The sequence below is a fragment of the Petromyzon marinus genome, chromosome 39 (genome assembly GCF_048934315.1).
Source record: "Petromyzon marinus isolate PM22_M1 ecotype Great Lakes invasive population chromosome 39, UKy_Petmar_22M1.pri1.0, whole genome shotgun sequence".
NCBI lineage: Eukaryota > Metazoa > Chordata > Hyperoartia > Petromyzontiformes > Petromyzontidae > Petromyzon > Petromyzon marinus.
In genome coordinates, this window is record NC_133705.1 from 12,800,490 (window position 1) to 12,807,265 (window position 6,776).

Consider the following 6,776-nt stretch of genomic DNA (forward strand, 5'->3'; position numbering starts at 1 on the left):
GTGTCCCTCCCCCCGCCGGGCTCCCAGCATGCGCACCTCACGTTAGGCTGCGTAGGAATTATGGAAAGGTGAAGCAGTATTTTTTTTCCCCCAACATTCACCCGAGGTTTTTTTGTTCAACGGTTTCACTTAACTTGACCCCTGTGTCGTGGTCAAATCTTGTAATCAAAAGTTAGTCTGCTTCCTGCTGTCCAATCAATTCCAAATTTTGCACGCGTACTCAAGATTCGGTGACAATGCATGCCCGTATCAAAATCGGCATCAATTCACCAAGTAACTGCCTCCTTTCAAGCAATTACAATTTTTGTAGGGACGCCTTATTAATTATATATATATTTGTGTAGGTCAAAAACAGCGCGGTCCCCTAAACTGTGGAATCGGCTCACACAAAACGCATGCGCCATTGACGACCTTCTCGACCGTCAGTTAAACGAAGTTGTTAATAAAAACCGTTGTTTTAAAAAAATTACTTTTTTTTAAGGAGTTTATTTTCCCAGCCGTTGTAAGTGTGGGTTTCTTCAGGTCCAGAACTCACACCGGTTTCCTTTTACATGCCATACGGTTATTGACTGCAGGACCATCTGGAATAACGTTTTGAGACTCAAAGGAAGTGTTGCTCCATAAAAAAAACACAATGTAATAGTTACTTGATTTGCTGTTCTTGTTGTTTGCTCAGCATCCTCGGTATAGCTTGCCAAGTTACGGTGCTGGTGTAATTGTCTTTAATATTTTTGCAATTATGATTTTTTTTTTCCACAGAGAATTTGAACGAGTAAAAAAAAGTGTAATATGGTAACTGATGCTCGTAAAGGTTTGAAAAAGCAGAGGAATATTTAGTTATATTTGAAAAGTGCTTCAAATATTAATTATATATTTACTATGATCATACCATAGTCTTAGTTATAGATACGGATAACGTGTTTTAATTGCCAATAGATATTCAAGAAAGGACACACAAAATCAATAATTCACGGAAAATTCTCATTATCAACATAATTTGTACCAATATCCACGTCAACATCTTTGAATTTCCGTGCTCATATCTATTCCTTATCTCTACGTGTGTGGCTTGGAGTGTGTCTGTGTGTGGGGAGCAGTTAGCACAGTTACCCGAGTTCGATTTCCCGATCAAGGTCAACAATAGTAACGATTGCCTGAACCAGTGTTGGGCCTCCCCAAATGAGTACCTGGTACAATGTGTAAATATTGTCACCAGGGAGACAAAGGTGTCTGGGCGTGGTGCTGCCCACCCACCCCCTCTCGTGTGCCTTGCCGGCCTTTAAAGGTGCTCGCTTACGGCACTTGCCCCAACGCTTTGCCACAGGCTATACGGGCAATCTCTGGTTTTGTCTTTGTGTGGGGGCATTTGGGGCTCTGTCACAATGCTCCCCGTGACCCGCTCATTGAGCTCATCCCGCACACCTTGTGTGCAGTGACCTTGCCCTTGCGAGGTGGGGGAATATGCCCTAGATGGGCCTTCAGCTGTGAAATGTGGCTTTGCATCGCCCCCCCCCCCACCACCGCTTACTCAGCAGGGTGCTTCCAGCACTGCCAGCATGAGGGGTGGGGGACAGCCACTGAGCCCGTGATTGAGAAGGATACAGCTCGGCTTCATTTGCGGCTTCCGGACTTTACGACAAGCCGTGGTGCCTGCCTGCCTGCCTGGCATCTCAGCTGTGTCCCTACCTGTGCGCGCGTGATGCAGATGGCAAGATGCAGATGGCGAGAGCCACAGCGTGCACTGGGAGAGGCTCTCCCTCCGACTGGCCCCACCTTAGAACCCTTTGTGATTTTCACAAGTGTCTCATTCCTTAAGGGTAGCTTGTTTTATTTGCCTACTTACAGCAGCTTTCGCAATCCTATTCCGTCTGTTTGTGATTCATTTTCTTTGTTATCGACCGCACCGTCCAGCCCCTGTGTCACTGTTTAATATGGTATTGAGTCTATTGACTTTGGGGACACGCGTATGGTTTGGTGTAATACTCTCATTTGGCGTTTGCTGTTTTGGAATTAGTGTATACTTTACAGCCTTGGAATATTGGGGATTGTTTTTTTTTCAGTGCACATCTAAGAGTTGCATTTTTTATTCCATACTGTATGGGGCATTTGTTCTGCCCGGATTATACCAGGCCACCATGCCCACGACCGCCCCAAGTCTGTGCTTCTTCCTGACCCTTGACATTCTCCATATTTGTCTTCCTTTCTTGCCCTGTGTCTCCTTCGCCGTGTTGCACATCATAGACGAGAAGGAAACTGGCACTTATTTGGACACGTACTGTATGTAGGATGGGCAACAATGGGACAAATAAGTGTTGTTCGGAGAGAAAATGGAAGGAACCGCTAAGAGAGGGAGACCTAACAGAAGAATGGTTTGACGACATGATCCATTGGTGTCCGAAAGATGTGGCACGACTTGAGAATATTGACACAAGACAGAGGAAAGTGGAAACAAATGACAAAATGTGCAGTGGACACCTACTGGCTATCTGCCCATGGATCGTGATGATGACTTGTCCTATTTTTCCTTCTTTATGTTACCAGTAATTTTTCTTTACTCGCTGAGTTTCATTTTAGCATAACACCTTGAGGGCCATTCGCCTATTTTAATTTAAGCTGTACCCTGCAATCCATCTTGGGAATGATCAAGGTGTAAAACAATAAAATCGTAATACTAATGAAGTTGAAGGTGCTGCCCCTGAAATTACCGTCTTACGTCACTGCTGTTGAAAAGAACCTCCATCGGAGGTAGCTCTAGAGAGCCCCCCTGGAGGGTATTTGGCCTACTCTTCCACGCTAGCCAGATGTCTTGGAAGAGGTGGGAGTACCCACACTTTTCCCCAACACACGTGACCTGCCGACCAACTGTGGCTCGCCCGTTTACATTGCTGGGTGAAGAGAGGAGGGGGGAAATTAACAAACCTGCTCATTAATTCACCTGCCGTGCCGGAAGATCGAATCAGACCTCTAGGTTGCGTGTCCACTGCAGACTAAATGCCCTGCAGCACCTATTTGGTGTTTTGAACATCTTAACGCCTGTTTTGTTGCCAAAAAGGGTCAAGTATATTTTAGTTGTTATCATTTTCACATTGGCAAAAGGTCCCATAGATATGTCCATTGAGCTAACTATTGCACCGCGGCAGCATTATCGAGCATTAATAATCATTCTAACAATGGAAGCAGACAATCGTTCGAATTAAATACCCAATCCCAATGCACGAAACTCACCTGAGTATTGCCAGCGCGACTTAACCGAGAGCACGTGCGTCTGGATTTTGTACGCTGTGCTCCACACGGTCCACGACCGCTGCAGGGTAGTATTTTTTTTTTCTTTCTAAGAGGCTCTCTGTCACAATGTGTAAGTCCCTTTGCTGTCCCCTTAGGAAGCTTCATACTCTTGAACACCTCCATTAACCTATCGCTGTTCACCTCTGTGTCCATGTGCTCTCGGTTCTCCAATCCGCGCAGAATTCTGAACATGCTTTTGGTAAGTTTTGCTTCTGCATTCATTTTCTGTACTTAATTTTAACTGCTCCAGAGTATTAGGAAATGCCTAATCTGTCAGGTGCAAGGATTACTATGAATTTTAAAGGTCAAGGCAAGCAAAACACACTTCTAGTGAATGGGATTTAGGAGTAGATTTAAAGCCATACACCCATCATACAATGTGTATAGTGTGTATATGTGTTCCATATGTAACTATTTTTAAATTAATCCATTATACGTTTAAAAAAAATACTACGTTGACTAGCGACAGATTAGGCCAAACTTCTCTGAGCTCAGGCCAAAAAAATGTATATTTAAAATATGTATAATATTAATTAGTTTTTATAAAGTGTGTTTTAATGCAGAGGTGCATATTTAAGTCACATTGAAAACAACCATGCAAAAATAAACAGGACAGAGAATGAAAGTAATTATAATGTAATGATAGAAAAAAAAAGTTAGGGCAGACACTACTACCACAAGCTCACAACTGTTCACAATGTGCAATAAGCTTACATAACTCCAGTGATTTGCAGAGACTCTTACAATTTTTGACGCTTAGAATGTGTGCAGATTAACCCACCTCTCCATATTAATCTTTGGACTCAATTTCGTTTTAAATGTATAATCTTCCATGTACATAGACGACACTGTTCTGTAATAAAGCCTGGGCAGGACCCCTCCCTGCTATACTGCAAAACACGTGCAGTCCAATGCCTTGGAAGTAGGCGCGCTTGGGCTTATATAGCCACTGACACAGCAGACAAAGCTGGCAATCGAGTCCCATTTGATATCGCCTCGATTTTGTTTGGGAAATTAACTATGCTGTACAACGTCACACATCCACCCTGACCAATTTACCGCCCAAAACCCTTTGCCGTGCTTGTCCACGTTTTGCAACATGTCATTTTCTGCAGACATTCACAAATCGAAAACAATACTGTAATGCGTCTTCATTGCCACGCATTACATTCGATTTTCTCTAAAATACAGTTAAGCAATCCCCTGCTGTTTACGTCTCTATATTTGTCCCGTAACCTATTTGTGCATTATCTGTTATTTTTTTATACACTTATCGGACCGAACATTTGTTTCACGTGTCCGCCTATGCACAGGTTTCACGTATCTGCCCGCTGGACGTCTGTGAAAAAGCGCTTCGTGGCTCATCGGATTCTTCCAGTCTAAATAAATATTCTGATTCTCACTCAATTCCATGGTGAGTCAGATGTGCAACGTTGCACGAACATACGGTCGCCATGTGCGTGCAGTCAAATGCAAATGGATAGATGTAAGTGTATGCACACGTGAAACCTATGCATTTGCACACACTTGTATTTGGGAGCAGGCACACGATTCACACTGCTTAATAGCATAATCATTTTATCTCTCTACGTATATATGAAAATAGTTTTCATAATGGAAGAAAAAAGCCAAGAAATAATAAGAGTACAGAAAAGATCGGTATAATTTTTTTTCGTGATTGGTTTCAGAGTATTTCAGTTTTCCAGAAAAAAAAAAATATTTTCTGGAAAGTGTCCTTATACCAACATTTTACGAGGTGATCCATGTATAGATAGCTCCGCTCGTTTCCAACAACCCTCCTATTCTCAAAAGGTGATTGAATGCGTTGTGAGAGCAATGGCTCCAAATCGTACACAGGAGAGTGGTAAAATATTTAATGAGTGCGTTGAGATTGGCGGGGGACATGGAGAGGCTTTGAAATTAAAACGTATTTCTCTCTCTCTCTGTTTCCCTATTGAGTTGGTGGGGTATCTGTAAATGGATCCACCCGTATTTTCCTACTCCTTCAAAAGAGTGAGTGTCCTTAAACATAAATTGAGAAGTGGTCATATCTACTGCCGGTCACGAGTCCGCTTTGTAACTTTCCCATTTCTATGTCAGGATGATCCTTCTCCCCAGAGAACAACCACCTTCTGACTTACTGCCTGGTTGTAATTACTGAGCAGTGCTCATTTTATGAGTCTGGGGGTTGAATTGATCCTCAGATAGGATATGGATGTACAATTTTATTTTTGACAACCTGCCACTTTACAGAGCGAGCTGTTATTATGTTTTTTTTTTCCGTTTTATACATTTTTTTTTGGCACGTGAACGGACAGATGCAAAGAAAACCTGCACGCATTGATTCACCGAATGAAAAGAAAAACAACAATTGTTGGGAGACATCCTTCATGATGAATGTCTCACGTTTTTAATGTGTGCAAGAAAACAGACGTGTTCTTTTACACTCACTTGCATGATGTAGCCCATTAACGATTGTCAATCTGTATGAGAACTACCTCAGTACTGGGGGATGGCACCACCCAACAACCACGGCCTGCGGCACCCCCCAACAACCACAGCGTGCGGCACCCCCCAACAACCACAGCCTGCGGCACCCCCCAACAACCACAGCCTGCGGCACCCCCCAACAACCACAGCCTGCGGCACCCCCCAACAACCACAGCCTGCGGCACCCCCCAACAACCACAGCCTGCGGCACCCCCCCCCCCCAACAACCACAACCTGCGGCACCCCCCAACAACCACAGCCTGCGGCACCACCCAACAACCACAGCCTGCGGCACCCCCCAACAACCACAGCCTGCGGCACCCCCCCCCCCCAACAACCACAACCTGCGGCACCCCCCAACAACCACAGCCTGCGGCACCCCCCAACAACCACAGCCTGCAGCACCCCCCAACAACCACAGCCTGCAGCACCCCCCAACAACCACAGCCTGCGGCACCCCCCAACAGACTGGTCAAGTAAATCCTTACGATCCACTCGCACAGCGTGCGGTGGGCCTTCATCCAGCAGTGGATTTAAGCACCAAAAAAACTCGAGTGGTAATGTAATGGAGAGAGCACGGGGGTCCCTTAGGGCAGCAGTGGATGGAGCACGGCTCTCCCTCAGGGCAGCAGTGGACGGAGCACGGCTCTCAGGGCAGCAGCAGAGCGAGCGCGGCTCTGCCTCAGGGCAGCAGTGGAGAGAGTGCGTCTGGCTCCCTCAGGGCAGCAGTGGACATAGCGCGGCTCTCCCTCAAGCCAGCAGTGGAGAGCACGGGGGTCCCTCAGGGGAGCAGCGGACGGAGCACGGCTCTGCCTCACTCTCACTCGCCCGTCTCCTCTGAGCTGCATGCGATTGTGAATGTGTATGAGTGAGCTGTGAGTGAGCTGTGTGTATGAGTGAGTGTGAGTTAGCTGTGTGTATGAGTGAGTGTGAGTGAGTGAGCTGTGAGTGTGAGTGAGCTGTGTGTATGAGTGAGCTGTGAGTGAGTGAGCTGTGTGTAT

The 6,776-nt window shown here is 45.6% G+C and overlaps 1 long non-coding RNA gene across 1 annotated transcript; it reads left to right on the forward strand.

Moving 5' to 3' along the window:
• Positions 1 to 1,051: 1,051 nt before the first annotated feature.
• On the forward strand, positions 1,052 to 5,981 carry LOC142930490 (uncharacterized). Its single transcript, XR_012946415.1, has 3 exons — positions 1,052 to 3,484; positions 4,599 to 4,699; positions 5,604 to 5,981. It is a non-coding gene; the product is annotated as an uncharacterized LOC142930490 (long non-coding RNA).
• The last annotated feature ends 795 nt before the right edge of the window (positions 5,982 to 6,776 follow it).